This window comes from Musca domestica, unplaced genomic scaffold, assembly GCF_030504385.1.
Source record: "Musca domestica strain aabys unplaced genomic scaffold, Musca_domestica.polishedcontigs.V.1.1 76, whole genome shotgun sequence".
In the NCBI taxonomy this organism is placed as follows: domain Eukaryota; kingdom Metazoa; phylum Arthropoda; class Insecta; order Diptera; family Muscidae; genus Musca; species Musca domestica.
In genome coordinates this window covers 3,087,151-3,108,281 of record NW_026712396.1, presented here as the reverse complement: position 1 = coordinate 3,108,281, position 21,131 = coordinate 3,087,151, and the positions used below count along the sequence as shown (strand labels likewise).

The 21,131-nt window shown below is 34.4% G+C and overlaps 1 protein-coding gene across 1 annotated transcript in view; it reads right to left on the bottom strand.

Moving 5' to 3' along the window:
* Positions 1-21,131, bottom strand: part of LOC101893692 (serine-rich adhesin for platelets) — a 105,069-nt gene that overhangs the window by 56,964 nt on the left and 26,974 nt on the right. Inside the window, exon 2 of the mRNA XM_005180822.4 lies at positions 6,108-6,169. The gene's annotated coding sequence lies outside the window, so the exon portion shown is untranslated. The remainder of the gene's footprint in view (positions 1-6,107; positions 6,170-21,131) is intronic.

Here is a 21,131-nt window from a genome sequence, read left to right as displayed (position 1 = left end):
CAAGGAACCTTGAAGGCTTTTCTTGAAATCGACTATGGAAAGAAAACGTTTACGGGTTCTTCAGAGTTCTTCTGGATATCAAATACATTGCAGAAGTCTTCTAAATACTTAGTCCCAGGGGGAAGGTTAGAAAATGGATCTCTAAGAAAATTGGGTCCAAGAAAACGTGGTCGGGAAAAACAAATTTTTTTACTACGAACCTTGCAGAAGTCTTTTATAGGTGCAAAACGTCACAGAAGCTTTGGTGGACGAAAAAAAAAAACTTTCAAAGGTCTTCCCTTTGATGAAATAGCTCTTATATGTCTCCTGTAGGAAAATTACTTTTGGGAGGTATTCTTTGGTTCCAAAAGCTTCCAAGGAACCTTGAAGGTTTTTCTTGAAATCGACTATGGAAAGAAAACGTTTCCGGGTTCTTCAGAGGTCTGCTGGATATTAAATGCATTTCTGAAGTCTTGTAAATATTGGTCCAAGAAAAAGGCTAGAAAATGTATCTCCAAGAAAATCGGGTCCAAGAAAATTTGGGCGAAAAAAAAAAAACACAATTTTTTATTACAAACCTTGCAGGAGTCTTTTATAGCTGCCAAACGTCACAGAAGCTTTGGTGGACGGAAAAACTTTCAAAGGTCTTCCCTTGATGAAATAGCTCTTATATGTCTCCTGTAGGAAAATTACTTTTGGGAGGTAATCTTTGGTTCCAAAAACTTCCAAGGAAGCTTGAAGATTTTTCTTGAAATCGACTGTGGAAAAAAACCTTCCGGGTTCTTCAGAGGTCTGCTGGATATCAAATCCAGTTCAGAAGTCTCCTAAATACTTAGTCCCAGGGGGACTCCTTGCAGGAGTCTTTTATGGGTGCAAAACGTCACAGAAGCTTTGGTGGACGAAAAAAACTTTCAAAGATCTTCCCTTGATGAAATAGCTCTTATATGTCTTCTGTAGGAAAATTTCTTCTGGGAGGTATTTTTTTGTTCCAAAAACTTCCAAGGAACCTTAAAGGTTTTCTTGAAATCCGCTATGGAAAGAAAACGTTTCAGTAGTGAGATTTTCTAACTCATTTTTTGAGTTACCGACAAAAACCGGTAACTTTGAAACCCAACATTTTGATATAAAAAATAAGTTAAGGTTGAAAACACTGGTATCTATCGGTAGGTCTTAGCGACTACTTTGATTTCGTCGCTTACTTACCGATAAATTTCGTTAATTACCGAAATTATAAGCATTTTAATGTTGCCGACTTTTGTCGGTAACTCAAAAAATGAGTTTAAGAATTCCACTACAGAAGTCTTCTAAATACTTAGTCCCAGGTGGAAGGTTAGAAAATGGATCTTCAAGAAAATTGGGTCCAAGAAAATGTGGGCGGGTGCAAAACGTCACAGAAGCTTTGGTGGACGAAAAACTTTCAAAGGTCTTCCCTTTGATGAAATAGCTCTTATATGTCTTCTGTAGGAAAATTACTTCGGGGAGGTTTTCTTTGGTTCCAAAAACTTCCAAGGAACCTTGAAGGTTTTTCTTGAAATCGACTATGGAAAGAAAAGGTTTCCGGTTTCTTCAGAGGTCTGCTGCATTTCGAATCCAGTTCAGAGGTCTCCTAAATACTTAGTCCCAGGAGGACGGGTAGAAAATGGATCTCCAAGAAAATTGGGTCCAAGAAAACGTGGTCGGGAAAAACAATTTTTTTTTACTACGAACCTTGCAGAAGTATTTTATAGGTGCAAAACGTCACAAAAGCTTTGGTGGACGGAAATACTTTCAAAGATCTTCCCTTGATGAAATAGCTCTTATATGTCTTCTGTAGGAAAATTACTTCTGGGAGGTATTCTTTGGTTCCTAAAACTTCCAAGAAACCTTGAAGGTTTTCCTTGAATTCGACTATGAAAATGAAACGTTTCCGGGTTCTTCAGAGGTCTGTTGGATATCAAATCCAGTTCAGAAGTTTTCTAATTACTCTGTGACATCCATCCGTCCCTTTCCCTTTTGTGGCCAATGGCTCTATTCGAAATAATGTTCTTATTCCAATTCCTGTGAATTCTTTTCCCTCTTTGTTCTCGTTTGACATTAAACCGAAATCACAAAATTGTTCGCCGTTAAGCAAACAAATTTCCCCCCATTTACTTGCAATTAGAAAAAATTATTGTTATTTAATGATGACATTTGGAGATGAGAAGTCGGCAAATGGGAAACACGTTTCAGTCAGTTTCTATGGCTGTGGCCTATTTCCCACACACCCAAAATCTTGTGCCGAATATTAATGGCGAGACATTCAAGTGAAAAAAAAAAAAAAAACAAAAATAAATCGTTTGTAATTTATGCTCAATTATGGAAATGATGATATGGTGGGGTAGGGAGAGGGAGAGGAGATTGCTATAAAAATGGTTAAAATGCAAAAAAAATTAAATTTGACTCTCCTGAAGGCGCTACATACCTTAGCCATGAATGTTCCAGTTGTCCAAAAAAAAGTATTGATATATATTTTGTTGTTGTACAATTTATGAACATATTTGACGTTTTATGCTTCTTTTTGTTGTTGTTTTTTGCCTTCATTGTTTATTCGTAATTTATCCAAACACCTATTAAAAATAATCGCTATTCGAATGCGTGTCCGGGGATTTAATGGAGCAAAAATAGTGAACCAAAAATCCCAAACGAAAAAAAAACTGAAATAATTGTTTTCAGTTTTTTTTTTTTTTGCTGACCTTGCCTAACCAAGTTTAGTGAACTATATTTATGTTGTTGTTGTCGTTTTTTTTTTTTTTTTTGTTGTCTTATGGGACAAAACATAAACTATTTTCTTTAATGATTTTGGTGTGTGCGTTCTCCTTCTCATTCCCATTATGGTTTTCTAGATTGCTTTCGAAAAATGAACAGCTGAAAAAACACAAACACACATACACACAGAGACGGATTGCTTCCAAGTTCGGTGACTTGACCTTTTTTCAAACTATGTTTGTCAAGCATTTTAGTTTTTTGAATTCGAATTCGAAACTGAATTGACATTCATATTTTCTAATGGTTGGGAAGGGTATGCACTTTGACAAGGTCAATTGGTAGATATTGAACCCATAGAAGACCTACGAAGAAGATATGAAAGAAAGACTACCAGAAGAATAAATTTGAAAAACCCAAAAGAAGATAGGTGAAAGGTCTTCCATACACAGAAACAGATTTGGAAGAAGTAATCCCTTTTTAAAGAACCCCAGAAAATCGAGCTCTGAAATGTATAACAGCTATAAGATACCTCTGAAGGTCTCCTGTCTATGGACGATGAAAAGTTCTTTCGTCACAGAAGCACTTTTCAGAAGTCTTCTCCAAAAAATCCTTTCAGATAGGGAACTCCTGAAGATCGCTGAAAAATACAATTTTTATTGGAGAACACTACCATGGAGGACTTCTGACATGTCTTTTCGCTATAAAAGACTCTCCCATCTATGGACGATAGGAAGGTCATCCGTTAAAGAAGGGCTTTTCAGAAGTCTTCTCCAAAAAAAATCTTAGTATTCTTTATATTGTAGAATCCCAAAAATTAGATCCTCCGAAATGTCTTCTAGCCATAAGATACGTTTGAAGGCTTCCTATCTAAGGACGATGGAAAGGTTTTCCGTCACAGAACGGGTTTTTAGAAATCTTTTCCAAATAAAACATCTTTCAGATAGAGGTTCTGAAAATTGCTGAAAAAATAATCTTTTTTTGAAGAATCACAAAAATTGAGGACCTCTGGAATGTCTTCTAGCCATTAGACGCCTCTATAGACGAAGGGAGGGAGGCTTTCCGTTTTCAAAATAAAAACTCTTTTAGACAGAGTTCAGAAGTTGGACCTCTGAGATATCTACTAGCTATAAGCGCATCGGGAGGCCAAAAGGGGCTTTCCAAAAGCCTTCTCTAAATAAAATACCTTTCAAATAGAAAACTCCTGAAGATCCCTAAAAAATATTTTGGTTATTGAAGAATCCCAAAAATGCAGTTCCTCCGAAATGTTCCCTAGAGACGCCTGATGGTCTTATCTATGGACGATAGGCAGATCTTCCGACACAGAAGTGTTTTTCAAAAATCTTCTCCAAATAAAAAACCTTTCAGATAGATGATCCACGAAAATATTCTTTTTATAGAAGAATCCCAAAAATCTAGGTCCTCCGAAATGGCTTCTAGCTGTAAGAGACCACTGTAGGTCTCCTATCTATGGACGGTGGGAAGTATTTTTATTTTCGTCATAGAAAGGCTTTTCAGAAGACTTCTCAAAAATAGGAAAACTATCAGATAGAGAATTCCTGAAGATCCTTGAGAAGAATTTTTTTATTAAAGAACCTCAATAATTGAAGACCTCTGAAATGTCTTCTAGCTATTGGACACCTCTGAAGGTCTCCTATCTACAGACGAAAGAAAAAGAAAACCCTTTCAGATAGACTTTCTGAAATAATATTCTTTTTTATTAAAGAACTCTAAAAGCGACCTCTGGAGGTCAAAGAAGTGCTTTGCAGAAATCTTCTCCAAAAAATCCTTTTAGGTAGAAAACTCTTGAGGACCCCTGAAAACATATTCTTTTAGTTAAAGAATCCCAAAAATCCAGGTCCTCCGAAATGTCTTCTAGCCATAAAGAGACTTCTGAAGGTCTCCCATCCATGGACGATAGGAAGAGAAGTATTCTCGACACAAAAAGGCTTTCTTCTCAAAACCTAGCAAATAGAGAACCCCTGAAGATCCCTGAAAAATATTTTTATTAAAGATCCTCAAAAATCGAGGACCTCTATAGACGAAGAAATGAAATAGAGTTATTGATGGTGGCTGAAAAAATATTATTTTTTTTATTGAAGAACCCTACCGACCTCTAAAGGTCAATGAAGGATTTCCAGAAGCCTTCTCCAAAAAAGATCTGCCAGGTAGAAAACTCTTGATGAAATATAGCCGCCATATAACGGTACCTCCCGACATTTGGTATTTTTATGATTTTCGCCACATTTTTTCCTCCGATTTGTCTAAAAATCGATACATGTAGGTCATAATGGGTTCTAGTTTCACAGGCCGAACATTGCATATATAAGTCCACGGTACCTCCCGATATTCGGTATTTTGAAGATTTTTGCCACATTTTCCCACGAATTTGTCTAAAAATTGGTATTTGTGGGTCAAAATGGGTTCCAGCTCGTATCGCGAAACATTGTATGTATAGGTCCACATTTTGGTATAACCCCCATATAACGGTACCCCCGATATTCGATATTTTGATAAACATTGGTAATTACAGTTCATCATAGGGTTTAGCACGGTGGCAGAACATTGAATATTTAGTTCCACGTTTTCCTAAAACGCACATATATTCGGTATTTTAATAATCCTAGCCACATTTACCCACATAATTTCTTTAAATTTGGTATTTTAGAAGATTTGATAGATAACAATCCTTGAAGTACAAAATCGCCTATAGAGGTTCCCGTTTTGGTATGGCCTCATATAACAGCCTCACTCACTTTACTGGTCTTACTGGTATATGAAGTTTAAAGTGAAACATGCTTGAATCCAGATACTTTTATATAAAAATGTTTCCTTTACCCTAAGCTGAAGGGTATTGAATGTTAGGCCCGGGCGAACTTAATGTTTTTTTTACTTGTTCTACCTCAGGTGTTTTAAAAGTCTTCTGTCTAGATGAGGCCAATAGATGCGTTTTTATTATATCGATATCTATTTGGTTTTAAACTATGTGGGTATCTCTTTAGATGGGCTTAAAATAATCCATATAAAGCAGACTAATTTGAAGATAATCTCTAATTTTCCAAGAACGTTTTTAATATTATCTCCTTAGATTTTCATCCAAACATCAAAGATCTATTGAAGACCTCCAAACTAATCCACTCAAGGTCAACCTCATATTAAATGTGCGGACAAATTTCAAATACCCATCGCCCAGTGTTAATCAGTAGTTATGAAATTTATCCAGATGTGCTAAAACGCTCTTAACTATAGTTTTATTTTTTCTTTTCTATTTTTTTACAAAAATCCATTAAGAAATATTTTAAAGTTTATTCACACCTCTCCAATATGCGTTGATAATAGTGCTCTTTAATTTACTTAGCAATTATTGTGATTTATAAATTTAAAAACGCTAATGCATCCATGCTTACCAATTTTCACATTTCAGTCTCTATGTGCTACGGCGACGACACAGCATGCGATAAATGGAAAGCTGAAATTAAAAAAAGAAACAAAAAACCAATTAGCAAATTATTTAATTACAAAAGAATGCGAAATAAAAATCCAAACAGTAATGGAGTTTGAAGAAAATCAATGGCTAAAAAAGATAGCATAAAATTTTCAAATCATCCACAATCACGACACTGCGATATAGTGTTTCATTTTCAATGGCGTGAAGTTTATAATTTTCATAAAGGTAATCTTATATAAAAATACACCCTATCTGACAGGCAACATATACAAATTGCCCTATCAAAAATTTCCGCCCAACGATGGACCCGAAATCACGACCCTGTGATTTTGAGTTAATTTCGACTCAGAGAGTCGTACCGTGGTAATCTTGATAAATACTGAGCTTTTATCCAATTCAATTCAAATATGGCGCCCAACGTAGAATCCAAAATTATATACCTGCCATTAAGAGTTTTATCAGACTTCAGTTGTTGGAATCTTAAAATCTTGATATTATCATTATCTGATAGTAAAATACACCCTAAATCTTTCCGAATATACATACCATACAAAATAGGGGCTAAATCTTTATGAAGACAATCTTACAAAAATGCTTGTAATAAACTCTTTTTCTTCAGTTCAACACATTTCCAATATGGCGCCCAATGTAGGGCCCAAAACCACGATCTGAAGATTTAGAGTTTCATGTGGCTGAGATGGCCGAAATTGTCTCCCCTTGATGAAGATAATCTTTTTGAGAGTCACTAAAACATTTTTTCCTTTTATCAACACATTTAAAATGTGGCGCCCAACGTGGGGACCAAAACAAAATATAAAATTTCCTATATAAAATGGACTTTCCAATAGGTCTTCTCTTTGTTAAAGATAATCTTATAAAATGGCCGTAAAACCTATTTTACTCTTGTTCAATCACATTTCAAATATGGCACCCTACGTTGGACTCGAAACAACGATCAAAAGATTTAGAGTTTTATGTGGCTGAGATAGATGAAATCTTCTTTTCGTGATGAAGATAATCTTTTTGTATTCCCCTAAAACCATTGTTTTCTATTGTCCAACACATTTCAAATATGGCGCCCAACATGGGACCCGAAACAAAATATTAACTTTTCCATATAAAATGTGTGAAAAATTATATATTCCGGTCCTCCCCTATTAAGGATTAACTTAAAAAATTTCCGTAAATTCTATATTACTTTTGTTCAACACATTTAAAATATGGCGCCCAACGTTAAACCGGTAACAATAATAGGATTTAGAGTTTCATGTGGATGAGATAGCAGAATTTTTCTTCCCTTGATGAAGATAATCTTTTTAAATGCCCTAGAAACCATGTTTACTTTTGTTAAACTGATTTCAAATATGGCACCCAAAGTGCGGCACGAAACAAAATGTTAAATTTCCATATAAAATGTGCGAAAAGTGTACATTCCGGTAGGTCCTCTCCCTGTTAAGGATGATCTTATGAAACTTCTGTTAAAAAACTCCTTTACTTTTGTTCCAAACATTTGGAAACAAATATGGCGCCCAACATTGGACCCGTAACAATAACTCCAGGATTTAGAGTTTCATGTGGCTGAGATAGCCGTTGATTACGATAATCATTTCCAGTGTGACTAAAACATTTTTTTCTTTATTCAACACATTTAAAATATGGCGCCCAAAGCGGGGCACGAAACTAAATTTTAACTTTTCCATATAAAATGTACATCCGGTGGGTCCTCTCCTTGTTAAAGGTAATTTTATAAAATGCCCGTAAAACCTCTTTTTCAAACACATTTTAAATATGGCGCCCAACGAGATTTATATGTGACTGAAATGGCGCCCAACGAAGGACCCAAAACCAAATTTTAATTTTCCATATAAAATGTGTGAAAAATACATGATAAAGATATTTTTTTTAAATTCCTGTAAAAAATCATTTACTTCTGTCCAATAATTTTCGAACATGCCGCCCAACGTGAGACACGAAACAAAATAATTACTTTTCCAAATAAAATGTGCAAAAAATATACATTCCGGATGGTCCTTCCTATGATAAAGATAATTTTTAAAATGCCCGTAAAAAATCGTTCACTTATGTCCAATCATTTTCGAAGATGGCGACCAACGTGGGGCACGAAACAAAATTTTATTTTTTTATATAAAAATGTGCGAAAATTATATATTCCCGAAGGTCCTTTCCTTGTTAAGGATGATCTTATAAGACGCCTGTACAATACTCCTTTACATTTGTTCAACACATTTCAAATATGGCTCCCGATGTGGGGCAAAAAACAAAATATAAACTTTTCCATAAAAATGATGCAAAAATTATCCATTCCGAAAAGCTCGTCCAACTGGACTACTTAGATGCGGCTTCAGTGGATATCTTTTATAGACCTAAAGATACCCTGGTCCTAAAGACTAGAATTCTTTCCAAAGTGGCACCTTTCCTCAAATCACGTACGGTCAAGTCCGCCACTGTTACTGCACAAAATTAATCCAGTTTGGACAGCTCTGTTATTCATTTGTTGTCTAAGCTCCATAAATGTGATAAGGCAATAGAGAACATTTCAAATATGGCGACCAACGTGGGGTACGAAACAAAATATAACCATTTCCATTAAATCTTGTGCAAAAATTATCCATTCCGAAAAGCACTTGAACTGGGCTACATCGTTGCGGCTTCAGTGGATAACTTTTATATGCCTAGAGATACCTTGGTCCTAAAGTCTAGATTTCTTTCCAAAGTGGCACCTTTCCTCAAATCACGTACGGCCAAGTCCGCCGATATTACTACACAAAATTAATCCAGTTTGTCAAGATTTGGACTGTTCTTATTTTCATTCGTTATTTACGCTCCATACATGTGATAAAACAAGACAGAACATTTCAAATATGGCGCCCAACCTGGGGAACGAAACAAAATATACACCTTTCCGTATAAAATGTGCAAAAAGTATCAATTCCGGATGGCTCTTCCAACTAGGCTACATAGGCATAGGCCTAGAGATACCCTGGTCCTAAAGCCCAGATTTCTTTCCAAAGTGGCACCTTTTCTCACGTGCGGCCAAGTCTGCCGCTGTTACTACAAATATTTAATACAGTTGACGACATTTGGTTTACCCTTATTTCGTTCCATATCTAAGCGCTATAGATGTGGCGCCCAACATGGGGCCCAAGGAGAATATAAAAATTTCTATGTGAAATGTGTAAAAATTAGCCATTCCGGGAAGTTCTTCGACCTTAGTTAAATCATTGGGTCTTAAGTGGGCGTTTATCTTAGGCTACGAGAGGCTCTGGTCCCTAACCCCGATTTCCTCTCAAAGAGTTGCTTTCCCCCATAATCACTTACAACACTTCATCATAACATCCACGGCAGCTGATTTTAGCACCACCACCACAGATCTAATACCTAATGCCAACATTTGCTTAGCTTTTATTTTCATTTCTTATCTAAGCGCCGTGGGAGCCGACCCCAAAAACGCCAACCAAAGATGTGGTAAAAAAAAACAAACAGATTCCTAGACACGTCACGTTACACATTCTCCCACAAGCGGGGATTGGAGAAATGGTCGTCAGCTAATGGTATAACCATGTTACATATTTATGACAAAGCCGGCGGTTGAGCCACCTCCAACGACCCCTCTCGCTGGCATTAGGGCGACAGCTGTTGCTGAAGCTGAATTTAATTTGATTAAGTGTGAGATTTTTTCTGTCTCTTCGAGTTGTGTTATGTTATCCAAGCAGGCCGGGGAGGGCGTGTTGTAAAGTGCGGAGGTTATGTTTTTGTAAAGTTTTGTTTTCATTTTTCATATGAGGTTCGTGTTTTTCTTCTCCTCTCCAATATTATGCAATTAGCATGGGATCGCTGAAGTGTTGTAATGAAACCAAGGCGGCAAGGGGAGGGAGAAAAGGGGCGTTACAAAGTAGGTGTTCACTTGTAAAAGGTGATTAACCAGAAGGCGACTCAAGAGTAGCGTGTGTGTGTGTCTGCCCACTGCTTCAGTACAATAACATCTTGGCGAGTGTGACTGACTGATTGCCTGCCATCACTGCCTGAAAGTGAAAAGTTTCGCTCCACGAGGTGTTAATCGCAATTCAAAATATGCTTTCTTCGTGAGATTGTTGAAGTTTTGTGCTTTCTTTTTGGTATTTTAGAGATAAAATAATTAATTACTATTTCACGGTCATTTAAGTGTGTGTGGAGGAATTTCACTTATGGTAATTGTGGGCTTGGAGTTGGGGAATGGTTTTCGGGTTGCTGTGGAGATATGAGAATAGTTTGCCATATTAGGTGGCAATGTTCTGTGGGAACAATTTTATGCTGTGCCAACCAAAAAAAGAGGAAATTTGAGAAAATCCTTATAGATTATGAAAGTAGCTCTAAAATTATGAGATTTCTATATAAAATTTACATTCCGGCAGGAACATCCTTTGTTAAAAATAATCTTATAGAAAATATAAATCTATTATACTTCTGTTCAAGCACATTTTAAATATGGCGCCCAACGTTGAATCCAAAACAATGACCCTAAGTTTTAGAGTTTCATGTGGCTGAGAGGGCCAAAATTTTCTTCCCTTGATAAAGTTAATCTTTTAAAATGTCACTTAAACATTTTTTCCTTTGTTCAACACATTTCAAATATGGCGCCCAACGAGGGACCCAAAACAAAATTTTAAGTTTTCTATATAAAATGTGCGAAGAATATACATTCCGGAAGGTCCTTCCCATCATAAAGATAATTTTTTTAAAATGCCTATAAAAAATCATTTACTTATGTCTAATAATTTTCAAATATGGCGCCCAACGTGGGGCACGAAACAAAATTTTAACTTTTTCACATAAAATGTGCGAAAAGTGTAGGTTCTCCCCTTGTTAAGGATGATTTTATGAAATGCCTGTACAAAACTCCTTTACATTTGTACAACACATTAAAAATATGGCGCCCAACGTGGGGCACAAAACAAAATATAAACTTTTCCCTTTAAAATGTGTAAAGAAGAAGCCCTAAAATTATGAAACACGTGTATCGGAGTTTTGAAAATTTACCTCAGAAATCAAGAATCTCATAAGGAATTATATTTTATAAAACCCTTTTATACCCTCCACCCTAGTATGGAGGGTATATTAAGTTTGTCATTCCTCGAAATATACATTTTAAGCCCCACAAAGTATTTATATTCTTCACCTGCATAACATTCTATGTCGATTTAGCGATGTCCGTCGGTCTGTTCGTCTGTGAAAATCACTCTAGCTTCCGAACGAAATGATGTAAGTTGATAACATTTTACTCAAATGTATATTATATCATGGTATTGAAAATGGACCATGTAGGTCGATGTCTTCGTATAGCCTTCATATAACAGTACCTCCCGATATTCGGAATTTTAATGATTTTATCGACATCATTCACCGGAATTGTTTCAAATTGGGTATTTGAAGTTCTTAATGGATACTACAGCCTATGACAGAAAATTGTCTGTGCAGGTCCACGTCTTCGTATAGCCCCCATATAATGGTACCTCCAGATATTCGGTATTTTGATGATTTCAGCAACATTATTCAACGGAATTGTTTCAAATTTCGTATTGAAAAATCTTAATGATTACTACAACCTATGGCAAAAAAATTCGTATACAGGTCCACGTCTTCGTATATCCACAATATAACGGTACCTCCCGATATTCGGTATTTTGATGATTTTAGCTATTTTAGCACTTGAAAATTGTAATGGCTTATGACAAAAGTTGCCCATGCAGGTCCACGTCGTCGTATAGACCCTAATAGAATTTTTAACGGATTTTATTTTTTTGAAAATTGCCAAATTCGTTCCAAATTTTGGAGGGTATTCAAAGTTCGACCCGGCCGATCGTACAGCTTTTTTACTTGTGTTTTTTTTTTTTTTTTTGGAATTACGTGGATAACATGTCTTCATCATTTTAAAAATGTATATAACATTTCTAAGCTATTAGGATAACGTGGATAAAATTTCCAAGTTATTTCGATTACGAGGATACTATTTGGATAAAGTGGATAAAATTTTTGTAATATTTGGATGACTGGGATAATATTTCTGTGACATTTGGATAAAGTGGATAAATTTTTTATGTAATTTGGATAGAGTGGAAAATATTTCCACCTTATTAGGATAATATTTCTATGTAATTTGGATAACGTGGATAATATTTTCGTGATGTTTGGATAATGTGGATAATATGTTTATGATATTTGGATAATATTTCTGGGTTATTGGATTTATGTGGATAATGCTTCTGTGGTATGTGGATAATATTTGTACGTTATTTGGATGAGGTGGATAATATTTATAGGTTATCTGGATAAAGTAGATAAGATTTCTATTTCATGTTTATAACGTGGATAACATTTCTTCAATATTAGGATAAAGTAGATGATATATCTAAGTTATTTGGATAATGTGGATAATATTTCTAAGTCATTAGGATAACGTAGATAATATTTCTATGGATTTTGGATACCGTGGATAATTTTTTGTATTTTTTTTTGGATAAGGTGGATAATATTTCTATTTTATTTGGATACAAGTGGATAATATTTCTGTGTTATTTGGATAATGTGGATAATAATTCTGTGCTATTTGGATAAAGTGGATAATATTTCTAAGTTATTAGGATAACGTATATTATATTTCTATGGGATTTGGATAACGTGGATAATATATCTATGTAAATTGGATAATGTGGATAATATTTCTGTGATATTTGGATAACGTGGATACTATTTTTAGGTTATTCGGATAAAGTGGATAATTTTGATAACTTAGATAATATTTCTATGTTATTTGGATAACGTGGATAATATTTATATGTTATTTGGATAATGTGGATAATATTTCTATGATATTTGGATAAAGTGAATAATATTTCTAAGTTATTAGGATAAGGTGTATGATATTCCTACGTCATATGGATAACGTAGATAATATTTCTGTGATATTTGGATAACGTGGATAATATGTTTATGCTATTTGGGTAACGTGGATAATATTTCTGCGTCATTTGGGTAAGGTGGATAATGTTTCTATTCGATTTGGATAATATGGATAATATTTCTATGGGATTTGGATAACGTGGATAATATTTCTAAGTTATTAGGATAACGTAGATAATATTTCTATGTAATTTAGATAATGTGGATAATATTTCTGTGATATTTGGATAACGTGGATAATATTTTTATGATATTCGGATAAAATGGATAATATTTCTGTATTATTCGATTTATGTGGATAATGATTCTTTGGTATGTGGGAAATATTTTTATGCTATTTGGATAATTTGGATAATATTTCTGCGTCATTATGATAAGGTGGATAATATTTCTATTCGATTTGGATAATGTGGATAATATTTCTGTGCTATTTGGATAAAGTAGATAATATTTCTAAGTTATTAGGATAAAGTGAATAATATTACTACGTCATTTGGATAACGTAGATAATATTTCTATGTAATTTGGATAATGCGGAGAATATTTCTGTGATATTTGGATAACGTGGATAATATTTTTATGCTATTTGGGTAACCTGGATAATATTTCTCCGTCATTTGGATAAGGTGGACAATATTTCTATGCGATTTGGATATCGTTTATAATATTTCTATGGTATTCGGATAACGTGGATACTATTTTTAGGTTATTCGGATAAAGTGGATAATAATTCTGTATTATTCGATTTATGTGGATAATGATTCTGTGGTATGTGGGTAATATTTTTATGCTATTTGGATAACTTGGATAATATTTATATGTTATTTGGATAACCTGGATAATATTTTTAAGTTATTAGGATAACGTGGATAATCTTTCTATTTTATTGGAATAACGTGTATAATATTTATACGTCATTTGGATAACGTAGATAATATTTCTATGTAATTTGGATAATGTGGATAATATTTCTAAGTTATTAGGATAATGTGGATAATTTTTGTATTTTATTTGGATAAGGTGGATAATATTTCTATGTTATTTGGATAACGTCGATGACATTCCTATGTTATTGGGATAACGTGAATAACTTTTATAAGATATTTGGATAACGTGGATAATATTTCCATGTTATTTGGATAATATTTCTATGTAATTTGGATAATGTGGATAATATTTCAATGGTATTTGAATAACGTGGATAATATTTTTATGCTATTTGGGTAACATGAATAATATTTCTAAGTTATTAAGATAATATTTCTATGGTATTCGGATAACGTGGATTCTATTTTGAGGTTATTTGGATAACGTGGTTAATATTTATATGTTATTTGGATAATGTGGATAATATTTCTAAGTTATTAGGATTACGTGGATAATATTTCTATAGGATTTGGATAACGTGGATAATATTTCTTTGATGTTTGGATAACGTGGATAATATTTCTACGTCATTTGGATAACGTAGATAATATTTCTATGTAATTTGGATAATTTGAATAATATTTCTGTGATATTTGGATAACGTGGATAATATTTTTATGCTATTTGGGTAACCTGGATGATATTTCTGCGTCATTTGGATAAGGTGGACAATATTTCTATGCGATTTGGATAACGTTTATAATATTTCTATGGCATTCGGATAACGTGGATACTATTTTTAGGTTATTCGGATAAAGTGGATAATATTTCTGTATCATTCGATTTATGTGGATAATGATTCTGTGGTATGTGGGTAATATTTTTGTGCTATTTGGATAACTTAGATAATATTTCTATGTTATTGGATATATGAATAATATTTTATATATAATTATATATATATATATATATATATGAATTATATAATAATTATATATAATTCTTAGACAATATCTATAATCTTCCTACATTTTTTAGACATTGTCTACAATGCTTCTATGATATTTAAAACAAGTGAATAATCATTCTATGTTATTTAAGAAAAATGTGGAAATTATTTCTATGTTTTTGGACACTATCAATAATATTTCCATGTTATTTTTCAAATATCCATGATTCAACCGTGTACCCGACGCTAGGCTATGTTGTGTAGAAAACATGGATAATCGTTCTATGTTTTTGAAACATCGAAACTTTTTTTGTAGTATTTAGAAAAGTAGATAATTTTTCTTTGTTGTTCAGACTATTTTATTATTATTTGTTTTAAATGTAAATAATCATTCTATGTTACTATGAAAATATGAATAGTATTTCTATGTTATTTAACGATAACATATCTAATTTTTCCAGCACTGCTGTGGCCTTATGGTTCAATGACCAAATGTGTGCAAAATGGCTGTAATTTATTCTCCTGTGCAATTATCCAAACATCCCCTAACCCACTCCTCCCCTTTCACGTTTATGGCGCCGAATAACAAATTGCCGTTTAGCTGGCAATGAAAATTTTTTGGAAAACCAAAAACCGGCCGTCAATAACCTCACTTTCTTATGCTTGAGCTGGAAAAATGTCGTTGTACAGATTTCATCACACCCCCTCTCGGTCAGCCATTATTTTACTTCTTATTTTTCTTCTGCCAAAGACTTTTACTTTTTCCACCTCGAAACTTGTTTGTTGTTTATCTCGCAAACGTTTGTTCGTTTCATAGATTTTTCCTCTTCTCCTCTTCATTGGCCACAACACAGGGCCAGTGGCAAGAAAGCTCTATCACGTGTAAATTTGCCACAAGTCATGGCTAGAAGTGAATAACGCCGGGCCTCTGGTAAATATCTTTCAAATTGGATGAAATGTAAATAAACGAAAAGAAGAGGAGAGGAGAGGAGGGAAAGAATAAAAAAACAAACAAATGGAATGCCGGCAAAAATTACTGAAAATTATGTAGTTATTTCTAGGTTGGTGGCATCGCTCAGGGAGATTGGAAAAGAATTTTATGTCTTTTAAAATATTTTCATAAACTAAACAAGAAACCTCATAGGAGAAAGGGTGCTGGGATGGAAACTGCGACTATTTTTTCAATTTAAAATTTGAAAAGAAAAATTTAGAGAGCCTCTTTGCAATACATGGTGAGATAAAAAAAACTGCAACCAATTTCAGACTGCTGTCATTTCTAAGCCACTCATCCGACAGCAAACTATGCCAGTGACAGCTCATTATATTGTCTACAAGCGTACAAAAGAATTTTGGTGAGAATTTTCCAGAAAGAAAGTTATACGTGGCGGAATTCAAGCGTGATAGTGTGATTTCTTTATATTTGGCTGGAAAACCTATCGTTAGAGCACTCCAGCATTTAAATGTCAATAAATCTTTTGTGTCTCGTACCATCGCTCGTTACCGCTGATACTGGTAGCGTAGCCCGACGTCAAGGAAATGGACGGAAGAAAACAGCAACATCAGCAGAAATGGTTTGAAAAGTAAAGAAGCGACTTGATCGAAAACCGCGTCGCAGTGGCCGAAAAATGGTTCGTGAGCTGAACATATCGCAATATTCCAATCGGCAAATATTGAGAAATGAGCTCGGGGTAAAGCCATTGAAATTCCAAAAAGTGCAAGAACTTACATCGCAACGGAAAGAAATTGGACTCAGTCTCAAAAAAGCTAAAGAGTTGTTTCACTTGGCCGAAAGTGGTGAACTGCCGAATTCGGTTTTCTCTGATGAGAAATCATTAGTTGTTCAGCAGTTTGCCAAAGAGGTTTTACTTGCCAAAGAGGTCAGCTGAAAATGTGCACCTTCAGTTGGCCACCAGAACTCCAGCGCCGGCCATGGTGATGGTGTGGGCCGCCAATAACAGCCGATGGTCGCTCTCCGCTCGTATTAATCGACCATGGCATCAGAATAAATGCCGAATATTATCCCGAAAATATTCTGCAGGGTGTATTAAAGCCTTGGGCACGCAAACATTTTAGCCGCAGACCTTGGACATTCCAACAGGACTCAGCACCATCGCCAAAGAGGTCAGCTGAAAATGTGCACCTTTAGTTGGCCACCAGAACTCAAGCCCCGGCCAAGGTGATGGTTTGGGCCGCCATAACAGCCGATGGTCGCTCTCCGCTCGTATTCATCGACCGTGGCATCAGAATAAATGCCGAGCATTATCGTGAAAATATTCTGGAGGGTGTATTAAAGCCTTGGACACGCAAACATTTTGGCCGCAGACCTTGGACATTCAAAATAGGACTCAGCACCGAGCGAACACGCGCCACCACCCAAGAATGGTTATGAAATAGCCACCAAAATCTCCGGATACCAATCCATGGGACTATTGTGCCTGGAGTATTTTGGTAAGCAAGGTTGGCGCTAAAAATACCAAAGTGTCGATCACCTCAAGCAAACGCTTCGCCGGGAATGGGGCAAAATACCGAATATTGCAGGGGTACCGTTATATGGGGGCTATACGAAGACGTGGACCTGCACAGACAATTTACTGTCATAGGCTGTAGTATCTATTGCGAACTTCAAATACCAAGTTTGAAACTATTCCGATAAATAATGTCGCTAAAATTATCAAAATACCGAATATCGGGAGGTACCGTTATATGGGGGCTATACGAAGACGTGGACCTACATTGCTCATTTTCTGTCTTAGGATGTAGTATCTATTACGAACTTCAAGTACCAAAATTGAAACAATTCCGGTAAATAATGTCGCTAAAATCATCAAAATACCGAATATCGGGAGGTACCGTAATATGGGGGGGCTATACAAAGACGTGGACCTACGTGGCGCATTTTCAATACCAAAAGTCCTGCAGACATAGTACACATTTGAGTAAACTTTTATCAACCTACTTCATTTCGTTCGGAAGCTAGAGTGATTTCCACAGACGGACAGACAGACGGACATCGCTAAATCGACATGGAATTTTATGCTGATCAAGAATATATATACATTGTGGGGTCTAAAATGTATATTTCGAGGTGTTACAAACGGAATGACAAACCTCATTACCCTCCATACAATGGTGGAGGGTATAAAAATGTAAAAATTATGGCGTTTGACTTTGTTGCAGCTTTTTTTATACCCTCCACCTTGGAAAGGAGGTTATATTAACTTTGTCATTCCGTTTGTAACATCCCTAAATATTCGTCGAAGACCCCATAATGTATATATTCATAATCAGCATAAAATTTTAAAATTCCGTCTGTCTGGTTGGTATTGAAAATGAGATATATCGGTCCACGTTTTAGTATAGTCACCATATAACGGTACCTCCCGATATTCGGTATTTTGATGATTTTTGCCACATTTTCCCACGAATATATCAAAAAATTTAAATTTGTGGGTAATAATTGATTCTAGTGTTTCCATTATCCTAAGGTGGAGGGTATTATAAGTTCGGCCCGGCGGAACTTAATGTTTTTTTACTTGTTTTTATCTCACCCTGAATTTAATAAATTTGTATACCAAGTCATTACTATCCCTTATTATTATTTTTTTTTTTCATTAATTCCCAGCCAATAAATGAAATATGCCGTTAATTTGCAATATTTCAAATTCCAATTTTTTTCGAGGCGCAAAATATCCAGAATTTTTTATAATTTTTCTTATTAAAAACAATTGTTTTGCTTGTCTTTAATTTATGGGCCATTATAATTAGAAATGTTAATAAGTTTTAAGGCGTTTTTTGTTGTTGCCTGTTGGTTATAAAACAAGTTCCAATAATTAGATAAACGTGATTTGCATTGTAATCCGAAAGAAAAAACACAGAGATTGCAAGGGAATGTGTCTGGCACATTACAATTTAACGAGAATTTTTAACGATTTTTTTGGTTTGTTTTCAAAAAAATAAATTAAGGACTACCCAATACCACCAAAAAGATAAAATAATGATAAGTTATTGATTTAGAAGCTTTGAACTGCCTGCACGATTAGCGCAATTGAATCGGGTTTTTGGGAATTCCCATGTTAATATATATGAAGGGTATAATCTACAAACAATGTTATTCAAATACTTTAAAATATTTTCAAATATATTTCGTAGTTGGCTTCGGAGGGGAGCCATATTTTTATATCCTACACCACAAGGTGGTCAGGGTATTATGTCTTTGTGCATTTGTTAGTAATAGGCAAAAGGAAACGACATAGACCCATAGTTCCTTTTGATGATCTGCATAGAATCACATTCTGAGTCGATTTATGCATGTCCGTCCGTCTATCCGTCCGTCTGTCTGTCCATGTATTTTTATGAACAAAGTACAGTTCGCATTTATTACCCGATCCAGATGAAATTTTGCACAAATCATTTGTTTGGCCCAAAGACGAACCCCATTGAAATTGGAGATAATCGGTAAAAATTTAGATATAGCTCCCACATATAACTTCGTCCGATTTACCTTTTATTGTGCACCAAACGTGTAATATCACCCCGAATAGTATGGAATTTTGCACATACAACCAAATTAGGCCTGAAAATAAGTATGGCAAATTTGATCGAAATCGGTTCAGCTATATAGCTATAGCTTCCATATATATTGTTCATCCGATTTGTTATTTTTGTCCTCCGCAGCCGTAGAATGCACTCTGTAACAACAATATTTGGGGAAATATATCAAATATAGCTCAAAAATACCTTTGCTAAATTTTATCGAGATCGGTTCGGATTTGGATATATCTCCCATATATATATCTTCGTCCGATTTACCTTTTATTGTGCACCAAACGTCTAATATTTGCCCAAATGGGATGAAATTTGGCATTTACGACCGAATTGAGTCTAGTGAAGCTTGTATGTCAAATTTAGAGAAGATCGGTTCAGATATAGCTATAGCTCCCATATATATTGTTCATCTGATTTGTTATATTTTTTTACCCACAGCTGTAATATGCACTCCGTAACAACGATATTCAGGGAAATATATGTAAGACAGCTCCGAAATATCTTTGCCAAATTTTATCGAGATCGGTTCCGATTTGGATAGAGCTCCCATATATATTTTTGTCCGATTTCAAATTAATTTTGCACCAAATGGGCAATACAAGTCCGAATTTAAAAGATACGAATGTTTCGGCATATTTAGTCTTTTGAACTTTAAATTATAATTATAAACATAGCGTGTATGATTGAATTCTCCCATAAAAACGTTTAATTCTTATGCGGAGCTCTACTTAATTAGCAAAGTGGTGTAGGGTATCATAACTTCGGTCCCGCCTGATTTTAAGACTTTCTTTACTGGTTTCTTATTAGAACAGAACACTGACCAAAAAAAAGGTTATTCACATTTTCTGAATAACATAGAATTCTAATTCACTCTACATAAATATCATAGAAACATAGCAATGATTATTAAAATAATAAAAAATGTTTTTCATGTTGTCCAAATAACATAGAATGATTATCAAACTGTCTGGATAACGTAGAAAGGTCTTCCACGTCTTCTAAATAACATAGAATAATTATTCGCTTTAGTTAAAAATCAAAGAAGCGTCCTTATCACTATCTAAATAACACAAAAGGATCACTGATATTGTTAAAATAACATAGAAAAATTAATGGCATTTTCAAAATAATATAGAATAGAAAAAAAAACATAGAATGAGAATTCACATTATGTAAATATCATAGAAAAATTGTTTACATTGTCTTAATAACATAGATAGTTTAAAGAAAGAAATCGAAATATTGGATGAATAAAAAAGGAAAAATTCAAAAATAAAAAACATAGTTTTTTAATGACCTTAAGCCAAGCAATTAACCAAATAAGTAAAATAAATATAACAGGTCAACAATATACAACAAGAACAAAGTTTAAAGAAATATTCTAAATAAAATAGTAAAATTATTGACATTTTCCAAAAAAAAAAAAAAAAAAAAAAAACATAAAAAGATAATCCACGTTTTTTTTCGTAACATAGAATGAGAATTACCATTTTTTAAATATCATAGAAGAATTAAAGAAAAACAAAATGTTGGCATTGTCAAAATGACATGGGAACATCAGACAGCATGATCAACCCCGTTTAAATAAACTAAAAATATGGATATTGTCTAAGAATCATAGAAAAAATATTGGCATTGTCAAAATAACATGAAATGATTATCCAT